Source organism: Olea europaea, chromosome 4 (genome assembly GCF_002742605.1).
Source record: "Olea europaea var. sylvestris chromosome 4, O_europaea_v1, whole genome shotgun sequence".
Classification (NCBI taxonomy): domain Eukaryota; kingdom Viridiplantae; phylum Streptophyta; class Magnoliopsida; order Lamiales; family Oleaceae; genus Olea; species Olea europaea.
The window spans coordinates 1,632,990-1,657,392 of record NC_036240.1 but is presented as its reverse complement, the minus strand read 5'-3'; the positions used below and the strand labels follow the sequence as shown (position 1 = coordinate 1,657,392).

At 41.0% G+C, this 24,403-nt stretch overlaps 1 pseudogene; it reads right to left on the bottom strand.

Moving 5' to 3' along the window:
- Positions 1-845: 845 nt before the first annotated feature.
- LOC111392181 lies at positions 846-16,850 on the bottom strand (annotated as a pseudogene).
- Positions 16,851-24,403: the final 7,553 nt, after the last annotated feature.

Below are 24,403 nucleotides of genomic sequence, written 5' to 3'. Positions count from 1 at the left end.
CGTCATCGATGCGATGGCTATACAGTGATTTGAGATGGTTTTTTTGCGGATGGTGCTTGCAAGTTGTGATTGTGGAGGTCATGGCGGTGGTAATGTTTGGAGATTTTTTAGTGGAGGTGGTGGTTGTGGGGAAAGTGGTTGCGTGGTGTTGGTAGATCGGCCTTGTTGGAATTGTCGAAGCCGTTGCAGTTGTGGTGGTCGTGCATGCCGTGAATAATGGGGGTTTTGGTCGGATCTAGTGGCGTCGCAAATGGTAAGATGGGGTTGGGGATGGTAGTTTGATGGCGATGGCGATGGCGATGGTGTGCTATTGTAATGTTGTGGGTGGTGCGATGGTTGGGTGAGTTATGTGGTACTGTGGATGTAGCGGTGTTGGTTCTATGATTATTTTAATTGTGGACCTCACTTCTACATTTGAGAGGACTGTTAAGGATGGTGTACCCATAGCACTTCTCTTATATATACTAAGCCACTGTTTGTTAAAATTATATATTTTGATAAAAAATAATAAAATATATAATTAAACAATTGTCAACCTCATAAAATATATGATTAAAATTATTTATTAACCTTAACTTTTTTTATTAACTTTTAATCTACACAAAACATTAGCAAAATATAAGCTGAAGATTCCAATTCTAATTATTCTAAGAGTGCGTTTGTTTGCTAATATTTTTCATGAAAAATATCATTTTTCTACCTAAATTCCTACCTTTGTGTTATTTGATTAATATTTTTTTTCCATTGAAAATATTTTTTACTTTTGATCACATGACCATATTTTTCGTGAAAATAAGGAAAATTCTTCTTTATGGGGAATAAATTTTTATTTTTCAGGTAATTCACTATATCTTTATCTCTCGTCTACTCCCCCTCTCCCCCATATACCTATCAATAAAAAATGAATGAGTGCGATATTTTCTAAGTTGAAAATAAAATCAATCAAATATATTTAATTGACAATTTTTATGCGAATAATTTCTGAGCAATTTAATTGGCTAAAATTTATTTTTATGCTCACAATTAAACACACCTTAATAGAAACTAAAGGCTTTTGTGGACCCTATACCTTGGGTCGGATGTCTCATATTGCCCATGTCAATGGTTTTTAGATGAATAAAGGGAAAAATTCACAAATCGTGTTTTAACTATTCACAGTTCACAAATCAAGTTTTATGTTTAACTAATGCAAATACCAGATTTTAGATAATTAATTAAAAATATTTATTAATTAAATATAATGAGGTCACATCTATACAATTAATGGTCACATGAACATAATTATAGATCACAACTCATTTATTGGTCACATATTATCAAATTAATTGATTACAAATTATGCCGAGGTCACAAAAATCGAAAATTTTATAGGTCACAGTTTATGTCATTAGTTACAAATTCAAAAAATTATAGGTAACATGTCACATATTTTCAAATTGGGTAATTGGCACAAAACGTTTTTACCTTTCATATCTATTGTCGAAAACGTCCATACATTTTATTTTTTGGCATTTTTGCCCTTATTTCCACATTTATTAGCGCTGAACGTTATTTTCACCAATTTTAGACAATTTTACCCTCCAGTCAAATAAAACAAAAAGAAAGGAAAGGAAACAACAAATAACTAATTGCAACCAAAGTNCAATTTTAGACAATTTTACCCTCCAGTCAAATAAAACAAAAAGAAAGGAAAGGAAACAACAAATAACTAATTGCAACCAAAGTCCCCAATTTTTTAAAAATTACAAATCAGTCAATATATACAAAATTTTCAACATATGTGCCAACAACTATGGAACCCAATTTTCGACACCAAGGCAACCTGCACTGAGTAGTGTTGGGGACATAGCCTGGCCCTACATTTCCCTTTCAATCTTGACAATTTCCTCCATACTCAAAAAAGTAAGAATCTTAAGAAACCTTAAGACGTCTGAATCAAGAACGGAGAAAAAATACTGGTAGAACTGGTAAGGAGACAAGAGAGAAGGAGGAAAGTCAAATGGCACCATCATCTAATTTGCCAAATTTAGTGCCATCACTCTTGAGGAAAAGAGGGAATGTGAGTCCGTAGGTAGGGGTGAACGCTATTCGGTTTTGGCAGTTTTGAACTATATTTTCAATTCAAAAAATTTTATGCTGTTTGAAATTTTTTCAAACCAAACCAAACCATTTTATTTTTCGAACCAAACCAAATCAAATCATAATTTGCAGTTTGGTTCGATTTTAATTTGCGGTTTACTTTTCGACATTATAGTAATGTATTTAACGTAAGCTAAATATAAGTTTAAACAAGAACTAATTATAATAAATGTTAAATTACATTCATATTTACCACGAAACCCATAAATAAATTATTTTCACAATTGATTGCTAAAAGATATTAATAGAACAAATACATATTTCTTCATTTTTATTTATCTTTTCTTATTTGACATTCGTATTGTCATATAACTATTGATAAAGGTGGAGTTACATTCTGTTATTATAGTTTGGTTAAAATTCCTTTCGTCTTGCTAGTGAGATATAAAATAAGGATTGAACGTGATATATTTTGATGTACAAAGATTGATAAAGTTTGGACTTATTGAAAATTGATGAATTTCATCCTCTAGCTACTTTATGAAAGTAGAAGGTAGTAACACTAGTTAGGGAATTTTAACATTTTCACATAATCAATACGTTTCGTCCTTTGTTTTTTCCAAATCACACACAAGTTCATTAATCAACTAGACACACGAATAATCATTTTTCTATCCAAATCAGAACTCACAAGTGTATAATAAGTGTTGACCTCTGGAATTGGACCTCACACGTGGCCAATCGATAGCTACCCCACGTGATCCTCCCTGTGCACAATCAACACACGGTCAGATGCACACGGTCGGAACCAACGGGGGTGGCGGCGGCCGCATACAATCCGACGGTCAAGTTAGTATTCGGTGATTGGAATAGTGCCCGGGTTATGCAAGAGAGTGGAGAGGAGATTATATATGTTTTGTTGTTATGGAGAGCTTAGTTGTAAGAGTTTCATTACCTTTGCCTCTTGTCAAATCTTGGGTATTTATAGGTGAAGAGGATCGTTGGATGTGGGACACGTGTATGCATCTGATGGTGTGAGGCACCTATTCATAGGCGTCAATCAGCCACGTCTATAGAGTGGGTGGGTAATAACTTCTCCTGAGTTGAGTTGACATAAAGTTGATACGTCATATCAACTAGACCCTTAGAGACGTCAAATCAATTAAGCATTGGGAGCAGAGAGGATCTTCACACAGATCTCTTTCTGAAAGTGACGGCGGATCCGCTGAAGGAGAATCTCGGAATGCATTACGCTTCGGCTTTGAGGACACTTCGGTCGGTTTAGTAAAATTGTTTTATGCCTCGCAGTGCATGGACATTGGTGGTGGAGACACTTCGGATTGGTGGTGGACACCTCGTATGATGCAGTGGTAGACTTTTCGAATTGGTTCAGATAGGGGCGTAACAGTGGTTCCCTAAGTTCAGGCATGAATATTTATATTATGGGTAGACTTGTTTTTCCAATCGAGTATGCCTGCCTTGGTTTGTGATAGAGAATTGATGTGGAAGAACGAAGTGTGTAGATAGCCCGAAAGCTTGTGGATCGATTTTTTGTGTTCACCGAAGAGATGGTGTTGGGAAAAGGCCAAAACCTTGTGAAGCTTAGGATCGGGATACATATTTGACCGAGGTGCTGACCTACAGAGACGATGCATGGGAGATGCTGAAACTTGTGAAGCTGAAGGTCGGGACACGTCGTCGACTGAGGCACTAAAGCTTCGGTATTGCTTAAGGAAGGAGCTCATCCGCCACCGATGCACTGACCCACAGGGATGACACATTGGGAGAGAGCTAAAACTTTGTAAGCTTAGGAGGGAACACATGACTAAGGCGGTGACACACAGAGAACTTCGTGTTGGGAGCGTCTAAGCTTTGTAAGCTGAGTGAGGAGCTCATCTGCGACTGATGCAGGAGATGGCTAAAGCTTAGGAGGGAACGCAGCTACCGAAGCGATGACCCACAAGAGGCTCCCCGTTAGGTGCATCTAAGCTTTGTAAAGCTGAGTGAGGAGCTCATCTACCACTGGTGCGCTGACCCACGGGGGACAACGCGTTAGGAGATGGCTAAACCTTTGTAAAGCTTAGGAAGAATGCAGCTACCGAGGCAATGACCCACAGGGGATTTTGCATTAGGTGCGTCTAAACTTTGTAAAGCTGAATGAAGAGCTCATCTGCCATCGATGCAGTGATCCACAGTGGATAACGGGTTTAGAGATGGCTAAACCTTTGTAAAGCTTAGGAGGAACGCAGCTACCGAGGCGATGACCCACAGGGGACTTCACGTCAAGTGCGTCTAAACTTTGTAAAGTTGAGGATTTTGATTTGAGGCGAACATTTATGACAAAATGATTTGATAGCGATTGCGTATTTTCAAGGCGATAGTTGGATGAGATGCCCATTCTTAGAAAAGGCTACTGTGGCTACTTATTGTAGATGGCTGATGGTGATCGAGGCGATGCGTTTTATGCGAGCGTGAAGGTCACAGCTCGATCTTGGGCATAGATCAAATTTGGCGTTTCATTTCAACGGCTCAGATTTATGATTTGATTGCGTTTGAATTCAATGGTGGAGATTAGCTGGGACGCTCTATAAAAGGCGGACTTGAGCATTTTGGCAGTTTTTCACTTTTGCGAAATCAGAAAATCCATTTCCTCTCAAGGTTCTTGCGTTTTTCGACGTTGTACAAGCATTTTTCGATGACATTTCCAGTTTTAGGCGATATCACATTGGGTGTTGATCTTTTTCGATCATAGGTCCCTCAGTTTCTTGAGTTTTGGTAATTATTTTTCCAAGTCTTTTCACATTTCTCTATTCTGCAATGGCTTCGAATAGTAGTGGGGCTTCGGGAAGGGATTTAGAGATGGTGAGGGTGGATGAGCCTATTTTGGCAATGCCAAGCGAGGTCGTCGAGGCGATATTAGGGAAAAGATATTGGAGAAGGCCTGACAGCCCGGTAGATATATCAGAACGCTGGGGGGGCTTCAGATTACCCGTCGAAATTGAAGGAGGCTGATCTAGGTAGACCTAAGGCTGAATATAGGATACCTAATAGAGTAGAACTGATATTACCAAAGCCTGATAAGAGGGCCTGTTATCTTAGGCCGGGGTGTGTAGTCGTGAGTGAAGCACTTTTTAGGGCTGGACTTAGGCTTCCCCTCTATCTATTCTTGAGGCTAGTGCTGAGGTCGTATGGGTTAGCCCCGACCTAGCTGAACTCGAACTACTAGAGTCAAATGGTGGGATCCTGGGTGTTATGGAAGGAAGTATCGCTTGAGGTGGAGATGTCCTTCTTGATTTTTCAAACCCTATACATCCCTAAGGTAGCAGTTGGTGGAGGGGAGGGGGGGACAAGACTAGAGGGTGACATTATCTGACTTCATGGGATTCCCATACTCCATTCGTGCTCGATCTACCGAGCTCATTAAAGAATGGAAGAGCTCGTGGTGCTGGGCTGTCAGGAGATGAGACACAATGGAGGGGGACCCCCTGGCGCCTCTTACGTTCCCCACGAAGTATTCCACACTTAGTGAGTACTGTTGCCTTGCATTTTTGTTTATTCTTCTTCGGTTCGAATCGTAACTGCTCTTTGTTTGCTTTTTTGAAGGTACTCTTCCTCAGTGTGAGATATCCACAGACGACTTCGACATAATTTACATCGTCTTCCAGCTGCCCTCGAAGAAGAGGTCATACCATGAGCTGATCAGGAAGAGCATTCATTTCGTAACACACGACCTGATGACTTCCCAAGGTAGATTTACGAAGTGGCCATGTCGCGTGGGTTTTCCAACCTTTTCATACTTGTAATAATTTGTTTGTTTCCTTGCAGATAACTTCAACAAGAAGAGGCCACTGAGGCCCGATTTTAAGACAATTCAGAAGATGATGGCCGAGGCGAGGGCCTTGAAGACCTCCTCATCTGCCTATAAGAAGCAGATGGAGGATCTGGTTGACGCCAGTAAGAGGCTTCAATCTCCGACGGATGAGGTGGTTGAAGAAGACCCTGAGGCAAATCTGCTGAGGAAGGGCAAGAAAGCCGCGGGCTCTTTAAAGGGGGCCACCGTGGTGAAGCCTGCCCCAGCCCTGAGGCAGACAAAAATTCCAAACGGGGTGGCCCTCGGGAAGAAGGTTGCTGAACCCTTCGTGGATGTCTCTGCCACCTCTGTTGCCCCGGCTAAAGCTCTACTTTCAACCGTTCCCATATCTCAAGTGCTGGGGCAGCCGACGAGAAAAAGGCCAGCCCCACAAAGGAGGTGGACTTTTTGGGAGTGAATACTGAAGAGCTCGTCAAAGAAGTGCTGGAGGCTCTACCTTTCGAGACGGTAGAGGTGGCAGTGGTCCATAACAAGTACTGGACCGAAGAGTGGAAGGACTACATTGCCTCGTGCACTGCCAAAGATCTCATGGCGGCCAACAATGTATGCATAGCCAGGGCCCTCAGCACAAGTGTTCAGCTGAAGGGCCTAATCAAAGATCTAAGGGCCAAAAACGTTAACCTGGCCAAGCGCCTCGAGGAGGCGATGCAGTACGGGGATGAGGTCCGAGCCGCCCGGGAGAAGGCCTCTGAGGCGGAGTCGACGACTGACGAGGGCCAATGCTGATGTTGAGAGGCTGAAGAAGGAGTTGCACGAAACTGAGTGCTAGGTGGCTGCTCTAAGGAGGTGAATTGATCACGCTAACGAGCACCACCACCTGTCTACTTCAGCTCTGGAGGCCTACAACAAGGAAAAGGCTGAGCTGAAGCGGGGGGCGGAGGCCCAGGCTGAAGAGATTTCTTCATTGAATGGGGAGCTGAAGTCGGCAGGGGAGGTGGCTATGCAGAACTTCATCGATCATTTCGAGGAGCACCCCCTGTACAATGACTTCGCCAACTATTGGGCCTCTTAGAGTGCCCAAGGACTGTTGGGATGGTTGAATGAGGTCCACCCGCCTTTGGACATATCCTCTTTGGAGGCAGAGTTCGGTGGGTCTACTGGAGGTCGGCCTGACAGTGCTGCCGAGGAAGCTCCAGAGGCCCTAGAGGAAGAACTGGGGGCCGGGGTGGAAGACATTGTCCCAGTAGAGTAGGGCTACTTTTGTAATGGCTTCGGCCTTCCTTTTGTAACTCAGTTTAAAATGAATGGAATGAAAATTTTTGTTTTAAGTATTATTGCTTCTTCCTTTTCCTTGTGTTGAACTGTCTATACTTGAGTAAATGAATGATAAGCACTTACGTAATTATTAAGCACCATTTACCAATAACTAGTTGGTAAAAGAAGATCGGACTAATAACATATTGAAGAACTGAGGTAACAATTCATTAACTGATGTGACACAAAGAACTGAAGTATCATTACTTAGAAGTTACATCATCAACTAAGGCAATTTCAGTACTTAGTAAGATATGAAAGTTATAAATGAGATCGGATCATGACTAACACTTATTAGACAACATGGAGATCAGATCGGAACATACGTTCATCATTGATAGTACTTCCTCAAGTGTTCGATATTCCATTGATGAGATAATACTCTCCTTGTGATGTCTTCAATTTCAAAAATGCCAGGTCGAGACTCCTTGCGGATGCGATAAAGACCTTCCCAATTTGGTCCAAACACTCCGGAACCAGTTGGCTTGGATGATTAGAAGACCCTTCTAAGGACGAGGTCCCCCAGCCGAAGAGTTCAATTTCTGACCTTGGAATTGTAATAGCGGGTCATCTTTCTTTGATACTTAGCCAGTTTCACTTAGGAGGTATTCCTCCTTTCTTCAAGGAAGTGGAGTTCGCATAGTCGAGCTTCGTCATTTTTGATCTCATTGAAGTGTATTTGACGATGAGATGGGACTCCTACCTCGATCGGACTCATGTCTTCGGCTCCGTAGGTTATTGAGAAGGGTATCTCCCCTATCGCGGTTCGGCTAGTTATGCGGATGGCCCAGAGGACATGGGGAAGCTCATCGACCCAAGCCCCCTTCGAGGTGTCAAGCTTCATTTTCAGGGTATGCTTAATGGTTTTGTTTACTGCCTCAACTTGCCCATTTGTTAGGAGGTGATAAGGCGTTGAGAAATTCTTTTTTATCCCCAGTTCGTTGCATAAGTCTCGCATCTTCTTGTTATCGAACTGTCTCCCCTTGTCAGACACTAAGGAGTAGGGAATGCCGAAGCTGCAAATGATATTCTTCCAGGCGAATTTTTTAGTATTCATCTCGGTGATCTTGGCAAGAGGTTCAGCCTCGACCTACTTGGTGAAGTAGTCAATGGAGACAATGGCAAAAGTCGCGCTTCCTCTTCCTTTTGGGAGCGGACCAATGAAGTTAATGCCCCACTTGGCGAATGGCCATGGACTCATGACTACGGAGAGGCTCTGAGAAGGCTGTCTTTGAATATTTCAGAAGTGCTGTCACTTGTCACATTTCTGAACGAACTGGCAAGCATCCTTTTTCAGGGTTGGCCAGAAGTAGCATTGTCGGAGTACTTTGTGTGCCAGAGCCATTCCTCTGGAGTGATTTCGTAGATTTCCTCATGGATCTCCCTGAGTATATACGTGACTTCTTCCCCTCCTACACATCGAAGAAGCGGTGAGGCAAAGCCTCTTTTGTACAGGACATCCTCCTGTAGGAGGAAGTGTGTAGCCCTTCTTCTTAACTTCTTCACCTCGCTTCTCGAAGTTGGTAGTGATTGATCCTTAAGATAGGCTATGATGGGTTGAATCCATAATGGGGTATTTTCTATCCATAACAACTCTTCACTTCCGAAGATGGAGGGCTTCAACAAGCGTTCAATGGGGACAATCTTTAGTAGCTCTGAATCTTTGCTGCTGGCCAACTTTGACAGGGCGTCTGCATGAGTGTTCTCGAGGCATGGGACTTTGGTCAATTCGAACCTTTCGAAATGAGGAACTAGGTCCAGAACCAATTTTAAAAATGCAGCCATGCTACTATCTTTGGCGGCAAAGTTCTCGTTGACTTGACTCACCACAAGTTGAGAGTCGCTGCTTGCCAAGAGCCTTCTGACCTGCATTTCTTTCTCAAGTCTAAGGCCTGCTAGAAGGGCCTCATATTCGGCAGCGTTGTTCCAGGCTTTGAAGCCGAACCTTACTGTGCAATTTAGCTTGTAGCCTTCTGGGCTTTCCAAGACGATCCCTGCTCCGGAGCCAGTTTCTCCTGAGGATCCATCTACGAACAGGTTCCATGTTGGGGGCTTGGCTGGTTCCATTGTCGCCTCCATTTCTGGAGTTTTGGCAAATTCAGTCACAAAATCTGCAAAGGTTTGGCCTTTGATGGCATGTCTGGGTCGAAACAGTAGGTCGAACTCACTGAGCTCGATTGGCCATTTTAGTAAGCGGCCAGAAGCATTCGTTTCTCTACAGCACCTACTTTAATGGGAAGTTGGTGAAAACTTCAATTGAATGGGCCTGGAAGTACGACCTCAGTTTCCTTAATGCCATGATAGGGGCGAGTGCCAGTTTTTCCATGACCGGGTAGCGTGTTTCTGCTGGGAGTAGTGCTTTACTGACATAGTATATCGGCAATTGGTGCTCATTTTCTTCTCTAACTAAGACTGCGTTGACCGCCTAGTTCGAGATCGCCAAGTACAATTGTAGTGATTCCTATGGTTTACGTTTGGATAACAGAGGCGCCTCTCCTAAGTGCTTCTTCAGTGCTTGAAAGGCTTCCTCATACTCACCGGTCCATTGGAACTTCTTTCCTTACTTCAACACTTTGAAGAAGGATAGACTCTTATCAATGGCCCTGGAGATGAAGCGACTGAGTGCGGCTATCCGACCATTGAGGCTTTAGACCTCCTTCGACTTCTGAGGTGACCTCATTTCCAGTAAGGCCCTAATCTTTATCGAATTTGCTTCGATTTCCCTTTGGTTCATAATGTATCCCAAAAACTGACCCGAAGCCACGTCGAAGGTGCATTTGAGAGGGTTCAACTTCATTTTATATTTTCTAAGAATCTGAAAGGCCTGGTCGAGGTGACTTACGTGTTCCTTCGCCTAGAGGCTTTTAACTAGCATGTCGTTCACATAGACTTCCATGGTTTTGTCAATGAGTTCGACAAACATCATGTTGACCAGCCTCTGATATGTAGCTCCAACATTTTTTAATCCGAAGGGCATGACTTTGTAGCAGTACAGTCTTCTGTCTATGATGAATGATGTGGCCTCCGCATCAGGTCAAAACATGGGTATTTGGTTGTACCCTGAGTATGCATCAATGAAGCTCAAGAGTTCATTTCCAGCAGTGAAATCCACAAGTTGGTCTATCCTCGACAGTGGGAAGCTATCTTTAGGGCACGCTTTGTTTAAGTTGGTGAAGTCTACGCACACCCTCCATTTTTAGCTAGGCTTCTTCACAAGGACCAGGTTGGATATCCACTTCGGATATATGGCTTCTTTGATGAAGCCGCTGCAGCTAAGCTCATTGACTTCGTCTTTGAGCGCCTCGTACCACTCAGGGTTGAGGGTTCGTCTTTTCTGCCGATGTGGGGTATAGGAGGAGTTGATGTTAAGGCGATGGCAAATGATCTTTGGGTCTATTCTCACCACGTCTTCATGCTTCCTAGTGAAGACATCCAAGTTCCTTTTCAGGAAGCTTATCATTCCTTCTTTTACTTCGGGGAACGGTGTCTTTCCAATTCGTAAGACCTGACTAGGGTCCTCTGGGTTGACGGAGAAAGTTTCAAGTTCTTCCATTGGGGTCGCATTCCGTTCTGAGTCAATTATTCGGGGGTCTAACTCATCAAGAAGGTGCCTTTCAGGGGCCTCTTCCATGTCGACGTCTTCCTCCTGTTCGGAGGTATGCCTTTGTTCAGGGGCATCGAGCACATCCAAGTCGACTTTGTTCGTAACCTCTTTTAAGATCACGTTAACAGTGCGGGGCTCTGATTTTTGCAGAGAGTTTAGGTGGTGAACTCGTCACTACGGCTCTACGGCTCTTGCCACTATGGCTCTTACTATCGACGTGTCACAATGGGGATGGTGAACTGCTTGTACATCTTCTTGGAAGAAGGTAATCGGGGCCATTCTGTTGGCTTCTTGAGACTAGTTGACGATGAACGTGAGCATTGGTGGATCCTTTGTCTCCTTTGTGTGGTTCCTTTGAGTATTCCTAGTGTTGCCACCGATGTGAGGTCCCCCAATGATTGTGTCGATTTCCCTGATGATTTGGCCTCCAGAAAATGGGGCTTGATCTTTCTGTCTGGACTCTCCTCTGTCCCTTGATTCTCTTCTCCGGGGTGACTAATCTCTATGCCTCCTCTCTCTGCTATTCAGGGAGGTGGATCTACGAGGACGTTCGTCCCTCCTGGAGGGATGTAGGTTATTTCGATCTGAGTATCGAGGAGCGTCTCTGCATTCGCTCGTGTCGTGTGTATAGAGTTGGTGGAAGGTGCAGAACCTTGCCCTTTCTAAGGGTCTCTTTGACCGCTTCTCTTCTTCTTTCGATTACTATCAGTACCCCCAGATGGTCCCACCTCGACAGGGAAATTCTCGTATGCCAATATCGGCACTGCATTTAGCGTGGCAGAAGCTATTGCTAGTCCGAAAGTGGGAGCTATTGTATGCCCTGCTTGGGTCCATTGCTGGGTGACAAGGTACGATGCCGGTCCTCGACCTACCTGCCTCTGAGGCGAAGGGAGTCCCCGTTCAGCACGATTTTTGTGATTAATCATCTCTTCACCGAAGATTTCAACTCTCATCTTTTCTACCATTTTGTCATAAGTGGTAGGATTCTTGCTGCGTACATCCCTCCAGAACAAAGTGTTTATGTTAAGGCCGCCTTTCAAGGCTGAAAGAGCTTTTCTATCAATGACCTATTCGCAGTATGTGATTTTGTCCGTAAATCTGGCGAGGTAGCTTTTCAGTGTTTCTCCATGGACTTGTCTCATATCTTGCAGGCGTTTGCACTGAAGCCTCTCCTTCTCTATGTGAGAGTTACTGGTTTAAGAATGCATTTTACAGATTTGGCCAACTCCTAATGCTCAAGAGAGGCAGTCTTCTGTACTACACTTTGGCGTCTTCGGCCAGGGTTAGGTGGAAGGCTTTGCATTTCAAATCAGGCGAGGCTCCCCTGAGGCTCATCTGTGTCATGTACTTGGTGAGATACTTTTTCGGGTCCCTTTTTCCTTCATACTTGGGGATTCTAGGGGGCACGAAATTCGCAGACATTGGGGAGTTTCAGATCTCCCTTAAGAAAGGGAGGTTATCATCAATCTCGTAAGATCGACGTGGCCTTTTGGAGCCCTCATCATCTTGCATGTTTTGGGGAGGTGGAGGTGCTTTTCCTTGACTACTCCAATCAACTAAGTTCCTTCTCTCTTTCCTATTTCTAGGTGGAAGGGCTGCTTGTTCTTGCTCTTGTTCTTGTCGAACTGATTTTTGCACTGAGTGAACCCTATTACTAGAGTCCTGCCCTATTCGGTCAAAGACACCGACTGACCTTTATGCTTCATATTCTGGTGGGAAGTTGTCTCACAATTGCGATTTTTCTGGCTAGCTCCCTTGCACATAGGATGTGACTTCCGTTCCCACGTTTCTTTCGAGGGGGCGTTCTCTGTGCTGGCTCATACGACATCGGGAACGAGACACGGGGACTTCATGAGCTGGGTAAGATCCATGGGACATTTGGGAGCCCTGATGACCTCGGGCTTGCATGAAGAATTCATGCATCGCCGTATTTTGAGCTACAATATCTCTCATGCCCACAGCTATTTGAGCCATTCCTTCAGTGAGCTTGGCCGTTCTTTCACCTTGACGACGTCGGTGATGGGGTCTTTGGTGAGTCTTCTTCAGAGGCATCCATCTTGGGGTTTGCGTCCTCATTGCTGGAACTCATCTTATCTACTCCTTTTTCAAGGGTAATTAGAATTTGGATTGTAATTCGACTTTGCTCTTTTTCAAGGACGTTAGGGTAAGTCAATGGCTTTTCAGTGGCTTTTTCAGTGGAAAATGTAGAACTTTGGACGAGAAGTTTCCCACAGACGGCGTCAGTCTGTTGACCTTTGGAATTGGACCTCCCACGTGGCCAACTGATAGCTACTCCACTGATCCTCCCTGCGCATAATCAACACACGGTCAGACGCACACGGTCGAAACCAGCAAGGTTGGTGACAGCCGCATACACTCCGACGATCAAGTTAGTATTCGGTGATCGAAACAGTGTCCGGGTTGTGCAAGAGAGTGGGGAGGAGATTATATATGTTTTCTTATTATGGAGAGCTAAGTTGCAAGAGTTTCATTACCTTTGCCTCTTGTCAAACCTTGAGTATTTATAGGTGATGAGGACCGTTGGATGTGAGACACGTGTATGCATATGACGGTGTGAGGTGTCTGTTCATAGGCGTCAATCAGCTGCGTCTATAGAATGGGTAGGTAATAACTTTTTTTGAGTTGAGTTGACATAAAGTTGATACGTCACATCAACTAGACCCTTGGAGACGTCAAATCAATTAAGCCTTGGGGGTAGAGAGGATCTTGACACAGATCTCTTTCTGAAAGTGGCGGCGAATCTGCTAAAGGAAAACCTTGGAGTGCATTGCGCTTCGACGTCGAGGACACTTCGATCGGTTTAGTAGAATTGTTTTGTACAGCGCATTAGCAGCGTACGAACATTGGTGGTGGAGTTACTTCAGAACCATTTCGAATTGGTGGTGGACACCTGATATGATGCAGTGGTAGACTTTCCGAAGTAATTCAGATAGGGGCGTAACAATAAGTTCAAAAAGATAAATAAAAGAAAGAACAATGAAAGAATGGGTTGAATAAGAATCTAGGACGAGAAGAGAGGAAGAGACAACTCGAGAAGAGATTAGTAGACTAACAGAAACAGACAAAGGCGATTGGTAATTAGTTCAACAGTGGCAGACAAGCATCAAATGTTAGGAAAATGAGAGTTTATGTTAGGGCTTCTAAAGTTTTGGACGTGATTTACTTACGTAGTTTTGTTGAATCATGATTTGGATTGTTGAAAAAATATATATTTTTCTTCATTTCATATGATTTTGGAATAATTTTAGTTTAGTTTAGATATCAGGTGAGGACATGTGTTGTGAACCTATTAAATTATAGGTCGATAATGATGAACATAATTTACTTTTTATGATTATTTCAATAAGCTGGTCATAATTTGTATTACTAAATTGATATTTTAAAAAAAATGTAAAATTTTTAAGTTAACAAAATTAATGTTTTAATTAAAAAATTTAAAAACGGTTCGGTTCAGGTTTGTGCGATTTTTGAAAATTAAAACCTAAACTAAACCATTTTGAAACGGTTTGGTTCGTTTTGACGAAAAAGAAACCACGGGTCCACGTGGACCCGAACCAACGGTTTCAACTCAACGGTTTCGGTTCGATTTGCGGTTTCATGGTTTTTTTGTGTAGCCTTATCTGTAGGCTCCTTCTGCCTATAGAATTTGATGAATAAGGTCCGTTCCTACAGTAATATTGCCCCATTGATCGGTCCCTCCAATTTGAACATTAACATCTTCGTCTCGAAAAAAGTGAAGAAAATCATACCCCTGCGGTAACTGGTAAGTGAACTCAGTGTAACTCATTTCCTACTTCGATTCGAGCCTCTTCCGTACGCCCTCTTTCAACATCATCACACCCATCTTCGCAAATCTACCTACCTCCTTGAGAAAATCTAGAAGCTTAACATCCTTCTACCAATTGTAATTATTCAAAATAGTAAAGCTTAGCTCCGTGATTCTGACCCAGAATCCCACTAATAGCAGTCGAAATCCTAGAAACGTTCCACTCCAAAGCGAGATGGTTGAGCTCAGGCCGCTCAACGCTTTTGCCGAAGCGATCATCAACTCGACCTGTTACACCACCGATAAAAGCAACAACCTTGTGCCTATATCAGAGGAACCCAGAAAGCACTATTATACTAAAGATGTTACCCAAATGGAGACTCTCAACGGTTGGGTCAAACCCACAGTAGACCTTAAGGGCAAGGAGGCTGGGATCAGAATAGGCGATAATTTTTTAAAAATTAGGGATTGTGGTTGCAATTACTTATTTATTGTTTCCTATCCTTTATTTTTGTTTTATTTGAATGGAGGATAAAATTGTCCAAAATTGGTGAAAATGACGTTCAACATCAAAAAAGGTGGAAATAGGGACAAAAATGTCAAAAAAATGAAAGGTAGGGACGTTTTTCATAATAGACCTGAAAGATATGGACGTTTTGTACGAATTACCCAAAATTTGATTGTCATAGATTACTTTTTTAAATCTCAAATGATCGAATTTTAAGGTCACAGTTTACAAATTCAAAAAATTATAAGTCACGGTTCACATTTTTCAAATTTGAGGTCATGGATTACTTTTTTAAGTCACAAATGATCGAATTTTAAAGTCACAGTTTAATAATTGGTCACAAAGGATCAAATAGTTGGTCACATAGATCAAATAGTTGGTCATAGACACCAAACACCCAATCTTAATCCACCACAATACTTGGTCACCCCACCTACCCCGCGACAACATCATCCCAACCGCTGCCAACACCACCAACATGAAAACCACCGCCACTCCAAAAATCGACAAACCTAACTAAAATACCTCAACAGCAGCCATCATACTAAGCCAAGTAGGCCGCCAGCACCGCCACTGCTACTACCACCACTTCCAAAAACCAACAAACACCTAAACGCCGCATCAATACACTTCCACACAACACACGGCAATAATCACACCACCAACACCTACTCCGCAAACATTGCCACTTTCTACCACCTTTATCCCGTCAGCGTCACCACCAACACCAATACCACGACATTACCACCAACAACAATCGCTGCTTCCAGATCCAATCAGCTGCCAACAAAAACCACGACAATCGACTCCATCAACTCTCCAATCACCAACAACTACCTCCACCGCTGCCAGAAACCACCATGACTACCACCACCAAACACACCAATAATACCCAACCTATACTGTTTCCACCGCCAGGAACAACCACAACTATAGCCAGAATTACCACCAAACACACCCAACAATATGCCACCTCCCAACCTTACCAACACTGCCCAAATCATCACTACTAAGTGCCAACACAAGCGCTGTCGCTACATCACCACCACCGCCATCCTACTTAGATCCATTGCATCACCCTCACCACACCATCATTGCATACAGCACACATAAAATCGCAACCTACTACACAGAGCCACGCATTTCTTCCTTTATTATGCTATTATCAATGTGATAGTGGTGGATATTGCAGGAAGTATGTGAGTAGAGAGAGAAAATGTGTGAATAGAGAGGGGTGTATGGTTCTCATACACTTGAAATTTGTCGACCTAAATGTGATAATCACCCGTGATCTTCCACGGTGATATCACACTGTGAAATTGTCGACGCAAATGGTGGTGACTTGATGGCTGGAGAGAGAAGAGAGAAGGTGCGGCATCGAAGACGATGGTGATCAATGAAAAATAAGAGAGACAGGAGAGAGATGTAGAGAGAGAATGAAGCTGAGATTCAATACCTAAGGTTTGGACCGTAGGGGTGGGTGGATATATTTAATATTTAATTATTATATTGATACCTGATTTATGCATAATGAAACTTCGACGTTGACTTTTGAATTGTGATGGTTAAACACCTAGTATTATGTAATTTTCCCATAAATAAAGGGTAAATTAGACTTAATACCCTAAAAAATTAACTAGTTTGATTAATACTCTTTTAACTACTTAAAACATTTAATAACATAATAAACATGTTATAAAACCTTCCAATCCACCCCCTCCCAAACAGCACATAAAGAGACCCCCATACCTTTGAACACACGCACATAGAGAAATATATAGCCAATTCATGGCTGAAAATTATAGAGAGAGAGAGTTTAAATGGACATTAAATAATGCAAATGATAAAAAGGTAAGCTTTTATTTAGTAAATATATTTATCTCCCATTTGGCCTCCATTAAATTAAAAGTTTATTCTTCTTTCTTTGATTTTCAGTCACACAATCTTTCATAATTACACGTAAATAAAAAAAAATACTTTCTTTATCAACCATTCATTTTCCAAAAAAAATAAAATACTATTCCATCCATTTGAGTTCGAAAAATGGGAGCCAAACGAGGGCTCAATATTCGCATGTCGTTTTAGACGTTGATGATTTGGGTTGGTTTTCATTTGACTTTATTTGTATCTATTGGATGATTTATTCATGATATAGTTTAATTAGATGGAAGTTATTCGTCCAATTCGGAATTTAGAGCTCTTTCTCCATATGCATGCATTAGAAAACTTCTTTGGATTGTGAAATGAGAAGTGTATAATTTCTATAGTTTTCAATTTTCTTTCTTTTCCCACCTCGCTTAAATTTTTTTGATTTGAGACTTGCAGATCTCTGGGCTTCATTGTTTATTTGATGTGGATGGTGATGGAAGAATAAGCAAATATGATTTTTGTTGACCTCCTAAAATGGTTGACATGTGTTGATACAAGACAATATACACGTGGACGTGCAATGTGTTATTTCTACTGTAAATATAAATGTTTGTTGAAGAAGATGAATAGTGGACAACATAAGTATATTATCCCTTCACTGCATTTTTCCAAGATCTTTTTCAATTGATATAAGAATTCCCTATCTATAGTGATAAGGCCGACTTGGTCACCATAGGATTGGATCCATGTGGCCTAATCTGTCGACCCTAACTGTTACATCAACTCTATCATCTATTAATTATATTGATAGACTTTTGACAAGATGTCTATAAGCTAGACTGATATTTCTGACACTTATTAACTATATACATCACATCAGTCAACTCTGGAGCCGCGCTTGTTTGACCCTCTTCTGTTTGTCAAGGACTTCAGATAGTGGAGTGGTTCGACGGCTGAAGGCAAACACCTCGGATCAGCTTAGAGCAATGACCTCGGCACTTCTTTTTACAGCTTTCGACGTTCGCCATGTGTATGTATATGAGGTCTCCACGTGGACCTTTCTGTATTGACTAGTAAAAATAGTCCCCCAAGTCCATGTACAATCATTTATGTGGTACATAGAATTTGTAATTAATTTCGAAGTTTCCAAGAAAAATTTCAAGAGAAGAAATTTCTGATGGATGTTAGTCCCCCAAATCTAATTTCCAACATTAATGTAAGAATTAGAATTTGTGAGAGGATGGTAACATTGAATTTTGAGCTTATAGTCCCCCAGTTCAATTTAGGGCTTTCGAGGGAGATCAACTGAGGTGTTTTCGTGGTAGAGCCGAAGTGCTTTAAGGTGTAGTCCAACATACCTTTGTGTTGTAGTGTTGCCAAGGTTGTAAGTGTCACGGAGAGGGGTTGGTAGGCTCAGCATTGGAATATGTGAAGGGTCTTGAGCATTTTGCTGTAATGATTAGCCATCTTTGTTGTACATCCGAAATTGTGATATTTGAGACGGTTTGGGTAGTTGGACCGTCTTTTATCATTTATTGATACAAGTTGCCATGTTGACTTTCAATCTTCCTGAGGAGAGCGGTGCCCTCAATTTTCAAGGCATTGCCAAGTGTTTCGATCTGGGCCTAAAGCTGAAGAGTCGATTTTATCGAATGGCCTATAAGTGCCCCGAACTTGGACAGTCCAGATTCTTAAGATCTGACGGTAAAAAATGTATGCGTTTGCCTAAAAAGGCTCATTCTTACTTGAACACTTAATTACTTGTGCGAATTGCTCTGTGATGTTTCTTTACAATATGACAAGAAATTGTATTCATGCTTGGTAAATCGTGAGAGTAGTTGGTGCAAGGGTTTGCTTGGTTTTGCATAATGCCATGAAGAGTGCAAGTTGGATGCTTCTTGGGTGCAATAGATGGGATGCTTGGATTTGGGAAAACGAAAAGTGCAAATGCAGCCTCAGCACAATCTTCTTTGAATGCTCTATGCGGAGGGTTGCCCACTGCCTTGTATTTTGTTGCAATAGGGTGCGATTTGGGCCGTACTTTGAGTCGACATTCGCTGGGCAACTAGGCTACTTCCTCTGCTAGTATGAACCAGGCATAGTGTATTGTAGCTGAAATTTTGAGTTTCAACAGTCCCATAGGTCTTATAAATGTGGCCACAATATATGGTGGACATTCTTAAGGGGAAGAAGTTCGATGATTTATATGAAGTGGCTATACTTTATCATTGGTTATTTTTCATTTTCACCATCCCTTCTCTTTTTGTGCTATGTAATGTTTTGTAAGTGGCTCTGATGCCCTCGATTGTAATGTTTTATAATCATGAATAAAATTTTACCTTCTATACAAATATGCGTTTGGACTTCAGATTATTACCGCTTCGTATTCGAGGTCGTTTTTGAGAATAGGGTTGTCCTCTTGTAGTAGTTCTCTATTTTCTTACCCTTTTGTAGGCAACTTCTTGTGTCTTTACGAAAGTGAGTTTTGTGTCTTTACAAAAGTGAGTTTTGTAGGGTCTGACCTTTGTGTTATTGTGCCCTTAGGGCAAATTTTTATTGTAGAGGGATATCTTTGAGTTCCCACTTTCTTTACCAAGGTGCCATTTCTCGGGCTGAGCCTTACAAACGTTTTTCAGCTCATATACTGAATTGCCTCTATGGGCCGACACCCTTTGGGCTATATATTTTCCTTTCTCCTTCAAATGAACTACCTTAGAAAGTGTCATGCACTTTGCTGAGGGCTTCGATAGTCTCTTCTTCGTAGAGCGGACCAGGTCATGTTTGATGTCCGAAAACAGTGTAAATCAACATGTATGATATTAAGACCGGTGTGATGGATCGTAAAATATGCTAGCTGTAATTGTTATATATAAGCAAACTTAAGTCATTTCCTATTTAGATGTTAAAACAACGAGTTCTAGAAACAAGACATAATGAAAATTTCCTCAAGCCTTTACAGAAGATATTGTTCGAGGTCCTTGGGAAAGATGAGGTTGTGTGCTAACGCTGCCTTTTTTTAGTACATTATGAAGGGAGCTAAGGTTCTTATTCTTCGCAGTTCTCAGACCTCCGTGCGTATCTTTTTGGTTTTATGCTTGATGGTTAGTGCATAGTTTTCCCTTTCAGGGTGTATGCATATTTTGGGGGTGGGTCCATGTGGGGCCTTTCTTTTTCTGCGTTTGGTGTCGCAGCCGAGGTGGTTTCATCTTTACCCCTTCTTTGAACAAGTTTATTTTGCTGAGCTCATTTTTGGGGTTATGTATACAGGGTCAAGAGCGACTTCTAACCCATTTTGACTTTTTAATTCGGACGGGATCAGAGTTTTAGCCTCGGGATGGGGAGATTAGCCTTCACATTTTATGCCCTAGCTTCCTTAGGTAAGATAATTCTGTAATGCTTATGGCTGGGCTGCTCTGCCTATAGAGGTCAGCAAACCTTACTTTTCAGCAACTGCTATCGATGGGCCAGCTTCGACTAGCCGACGTCATTAGGGCCTGTCTCGACAATTATATGCCTTAGCACCTCTTTTTGCAAGAGGAGCTAATTTGAGGCAATCAAAATTGGCGCTCATTTTTTCAGACGAGGCTTTCTGCTGTTCTCATGAGGATGGTGGTTATGACTTCTGTCTCCTATAGCTGTCTCTTGTCTAGGAAGGGAAAGATAGCTTGTCACTTTTCTGTGGGGCTTGTCCCTTTAGTTTACCGACCTCCTGGAAAGGTCGGCTCATGTAGGCCGGGTTGTAAAGTTCGGTTTGGTAGTTATATGTCTTAGCGCCTCTTTCTGTGAGAGGGCTTCTTTGGGCCTTAAGCCTTTTCCTCTTGCGTGATCAATTTTGGTAGGTCTGCATCCGAGCTAATGCGGCTCGTCTTTCCCTCCTTTTCTAGGCGAGGGATGCATATATCTAAGAACGAGCTCATTTGTGGTTCTTGGCCGAGGTTGTTCGTGCTGATTTTCCTCCAAAAAGGAATTGAACAGATGTGGTATGTTTGAGGAAACAAGAAGTTGCCCGGTTTGAGCGGGTGGATTGGAGGGCCAACCTTCTCTGTCTCTTGCTGGACCAAGCCTATCGAAGACACTAGCTTGTCCTCTTGGTGCATTAGCCAGGCTGTTTTCTACAGGAATGGCAGCCTCTTGAGTCATTCGATTGGTGTCGTAATTGGTAACTGTGTCCACATTTACCCTTATTTCTAAGGGAACAACTTCCTCATTTTGGAAGGATTTGACCAGTTAACTTTGCATGTGTCTGAGTAGTTTACGCAGTGCGGCGTTTTGTCGGGAGATGGCTCTCATATTTGTGGTAACAGCGACCATCTCTCTGGTGAGCCTTGCTGCCAGCCTGGGCCTGTTCCTCGAGCCACTTCTTTGGTGATGAACCACTGAGGCATTTGGCACCGACTCTTGGATTACTAGGGTGTTTTGTGAGAACATGTTCTTTGGTCCGATTTGGGGTCATTCCTTCCTTCTTTGTGGATAGCCTTTCTTTTGTTTTGTTCCGGGGGTTGTCTATCTTTATTAAAGGATTTTTCCTTTTTGGTTTCTCCTTTGAAAACTCAGATTCCTTTTCCATGGGATTTTCGTGGTTTAGCTATTCCAAACTTCCCATAGATGGCGCCAATCTGTTGACCCTCTAAAATGGTCGACATGTGTTGATACAAGACAATATACACATGGACGTATAATGTGGTATTTCTACTGTAAATATGAATGTTTGTGGAAGAAGGTGAATAGTGGACAAGGTAAGTATATTATTCCTTCACTGTATTTTTCCAAGATCTTTTTCAATTGATACAAGAATTCCCTATTTATAGTGATCAGGCCGACGAGGTCACCGTAGAATTGGATCCATGTGGCCTGATCTGCCGACCTTAACTGCTACATCAACTCTGTTATCTATTAATTATATTTATAGACTTTTGACAAGAGGTCAGCCACTCTATAAGCTATGCTGACATTCCTGACACTTATTAACTAAGCACGTCATATCAGTCAACTTCGGAGATGAGTTTGTTCTACCCTTTTCTGTTTGTCAAGGACTTTGGATAGTGGAGTGGTTTAGCGGCAGAAGGCGAACACCTCGGATCAACTTAGAGCAANTACCCTTTTCTGTTTGTCAAGGACTTTGGATAGTGGAGTGGTTTAGCGGCAGAAGGCGAACACCTCGGATCAACTTAGAGCAACGACTTCGGCGCTTCCTTTGACAGCTTTGAATGTTCGCCATGTGTATGTATATGAGGTCTCCACGTGAACCTTTCTATATTGACTAGTAAAAATTTTCTATTGTTTCAAAAGGCATCCATTGCTTATATCTCTGATAAGAATGTAAAATACAATATTTTCTCATCTTAATTACTGCATTCGTGTGATTATTTGATATCAAAATATACTCATTATACTTATGCTTTGATTTAGGTTGCATTTTGGTAGAAAATGTGAAATTTAAAAGAAAAGAACGAGAAATGATCAAAATGGAAGAAAGTGAACGTTCAGAGACCAAGTTGCAAATAATCTAGAGATGAGACGGGTGATGGAATGATGATTTGAGAAAACTAGAAGTCCACTGGGTGCAATTAGAAGTGAAAATAAGTTAAATATGACCATAATATTTTCACAAATCAAATTCCGACCACATAAAAATTTTCCAAATTTTCATCCAGAGATTGAAGTCTACTTTGACCTAGTAAACGTCAGAATTTGGAAAAAGTTATTTCCAGAAACATTGTAGCCCTTTGTGTTAGATTTTCAACACATTTTGAATTGCCTTAATTGGACATTGAAAGAGAAAGTTATGGTCAAAATAATGAAAATAGTCGCACAGAATATTCTAGCTGAAAATTTAGTTTCCTTATTCGGTTTAACCTCTTTTGGAAACAACTTAGCACACGATTTTAAGCCCTAGACTGGCGAGAACACGGCTATTCTTCATCTCCTATCACTTTTCTTTGATTTTTGGGCTCAAGAAATCCATGGAGAACTAAACTTATTGGTGAAGCCACGAAGGAACTCAGTTAGATTTGGAAGTTTTCATGTATTTTCTTACTTAAATGTGTTCTTTCATTGTTAAACAATTTTAGATTTAAATTTCTTATTTTTATAAACATGTTTTGAGGTTGGTCTAATTTGTATTAAATTTTCATAAATTCAATCACGTTTTTTCCATCCAATAATTGAAGTACTTATTGAATTTCAATATTAAATTTCCTATTGGTGTGATTCTTTACCATTATATGCTTGAAGTATATAATCGCTCTTGGATCTGATTTCAATGGATTATTGTGGAATTTTATTATGAAAGAAATCTAAGTTTGGGGAATTATTGTGGAATTGAATAGGTTTAAAAGTTAAATTTTCCAATTAAAGTGTTGGGATGAAAATCTTTAATTGAGTATTTTCATGCAAAAATTGACTTTAATTGAACCAATATAATCGAGAGCATTTTGGCGCTTCACTATTTCATATATTGATATTAAACTTTTACTTCAATTTATTCCAATCGACAAATTATTTTCACACAAATCGCGACAAAAATCCTAAAATTTTGATTCTTTAAATAATTTTCCATCTTCTTGTGGATATGACGCTCCAAAGCTGTATTACAATCACAGCGTTAATCTTTGAGCGTAATCAAGCACTTTTTTCACCCAAGTTATGGCAAAAAGATTTGTCCATAATTAATCATAGATAGTTTAGTAGAGGAGATGTCGTAGTGAATGAATGAAGTGTAATGCTATGAAGTTTTTGTTTTTTTGTGAATGAATGTCACTTTTTTTAATGTGTAATTTTATTTAAAAAAAATTTCTACACCTTCTTTAAATTTTTGTTCTCGTCTTTGAATTTTTATCACTTTTTAAGTGTTTGTCTTCTTTTACAATCACTTTTTTATTTTTATTGCTTTTTAAGTGACAAACATCACCTTTTATTAAAAGCAACATTGTATGTCATTTTTAGGTCCCGTTTGTTTTTCATTAATGTAATAATGAGAATGAAAAATATAGTCGTTATGGATCCCACACAAAAGATAGAAATTTAAATATAGTGACTTGATGTGATAGATAACAGTCATATTTTTCATTTTAATAGCCATTTAATAGAAAATAAAGAGGAGCTTAATAAAAAAGTGACACTATTGTATTTTTTACTTTCAAAAAAATTTTCATATGATTTTTTAAAAGCCCCTAATTTTAAGGTTATTTTTATAAGAGCTTATTTGGTACGATTTAAAAGTTAATTAAAATCAATTTTTTTATTGTTATTTTACTAGTTTTATTGTTATGAATTTTTCTCTCATAGGATCTATTTTATCTCTAACAGTCAAAAAATCAATTAACAAAATTCCTACCAAACAAAAACTAAGTTTCCATAAATAAATCTAAGCTCAGTCCACCATTAACTGGACACAACCAGAAACCCTATGTTACCCGCGGAACAGTAATA